We start from the raw sequence: 2014 nt of genomic DNA, 5'->3' as shown, positions 1-2014 counted from the left end.
AATTGAAACAGTGAGACCACCTGGACACACAGGGCTGTCAGCCATAAAAAAGGCAAACTCCTAATAGTTACTGGTATAAACAGACCAAACCACCTTTACAGGCAGCATGGTGAGTGCTAAGGAGTGTTTTGTTCCTTTATGGCCTGTGCAAATTCCAGTTGTGGCTGTAGGTTATTGCTACCTCTGGAATGATGATTCTGTGGGCTCCTGGCAGAGCTTCTGGTTCTCCATTTGTCCAAACACCACCCAGCCTTCATGACATGGCTTCCATTTCCTCTTGGGATTTGAAGAAGTTAAGCATAATCCACCCCTTATTAATAATCCAATCCTCTGAGGTATCATTTCCCATTCATTTCTTATTTTACAGGGTCCTAAAAGTTGATGTAAAGGAAATACACTTTGGAACACCTATGTAGGTATTATAATCCCTTTTTTAAAAAAAAAGATAAATCGGGCCCGTAAGGCTTATTGTGATTAAAAGCTTCACTGCTTATGGTGAAATTCTAGAGCTACACATATTGCTGCTATTAGCATATAAATGCTCTTATCTGCCAGAGTCGGACATAATCATGAAATATGCCATCATTCCAGGATGAGGCTGGGAGCTGCCTGGGGTCCCATAACATTATGAGAATGAAGTAGCAATACTATTGTCATGGTTGAAGAAGCACATACATTTCCACCCCCTCTTTTTTGAAACTGGTAATTTTACAGCAAAAATGGCTTACATTTTAGGTAAAATTTCTGAGGTTTATTTTAATGTCAAAGGTGACTCCATTTTTTTTTTCTTTTTCCCCTATATCAGTGATATTAATATTGATGATTTTGGGTTTTTATTTTTTTGAGTAGCAGAAAAATCCATTAAGACTTTAATTATTTTAGGTACTTTGCATGTGCATGGAAGACAAATAGCTTAATAATGGTCACAATTTCAGGGATTTAATCTAAATGTAAAATAACACCTCTGGAAAACATTAAGAAATTTATACCATATTTGAGCTGTGTGCTGAATTTTTCTCTGGAGCATTTTAGGATCCACTTTGTTCTTATTTGTTCCTTATTTGTGTGGTTTTGACTACTGTTGCACGAGGATGTCTGGCTGGGACCATCTGCAGGGCTTTGCAGGGAGGCAGCATCTGAAATGGTATTTCAGCCTGCCTCTCTCTTTGTCTGTAAATATGTGGAACATAAATATGAGATCACCCTTTCTGTGGGCTGAGAGAAAGGTAAAATAGAAGAAGCATCCTCCCACTCAGCTTTATTTTCTAGAATCTCTGTGTGGGTACATTCTGCCCATAGTATTTCAATACTTATAGAGAGCTAAACTGCACTAATATGCATAAAAAATTAATTAAAAATATCCACATGAACTAAAATAAACTGCTCTTAAACTCCAAGTTTCTTTCATTTTCTTATGGTTAGAATAAAACCTTTTACTGTGTATGTTTTTGTTGTCACCAAAGGCTTATAATGTGATGACAGAGGCTATTTTTCTAAGACGTGTACTGTGTGAAATTTCAATAGAAATCTTAGGGCGAGAGTCTGATCATGAAAGGCTTCCACTCAGTTTGCAGATAAAACTGGCTATAAAACAGATAAGCATTCAACCTTTGAATCCTTATCTAAGAAGAAGCTTTTGAGGTTCTGACCTCACCGTTTTTCTAAAGGGAACAGATAATATCAGTTCCATCACTTGCCAGTCCCAGATCAGTCAATGTCAAGCCTGGATTTATTTTCATCAAGTTATGGGGAATCTCTTGATAGTCTGCATCCTGTTCATTTTTTTTGACCCATGCTATTGAGATAGAATCCATATGCCTATTAATTCCACAAGAAATCTGACTGAAAAATAGGGTAAGTAATTTACGAGCTCTGGCTATATTATAGGAACATTTCTGTAAGAAAATACAGTATTAAAAAAAAAATTGCTCACTTATCTTCATAATCATAAATTATCTCATACCTAATTGCAAACAGACAGAATGAACAATTATCTTCATTGGGAACTGTTTGA

This window comes from Ammospiza nelsoni, chromosome 6, assembly GCF_027579445.1.
Source record: "Ammospiza nelsoni isolate bAmmNel1 chromosome 6, bAmmNel1.pri, whole genome shotgun sequence".
NCBI lineage: Eukaryota > Metazoa > Chordata > Aves > Passeriformes > Passerellidae > Ammospiza > Ammospiza nelsoni.
This window is presented reverse-complemented; position numbering follows the sequence as displayed.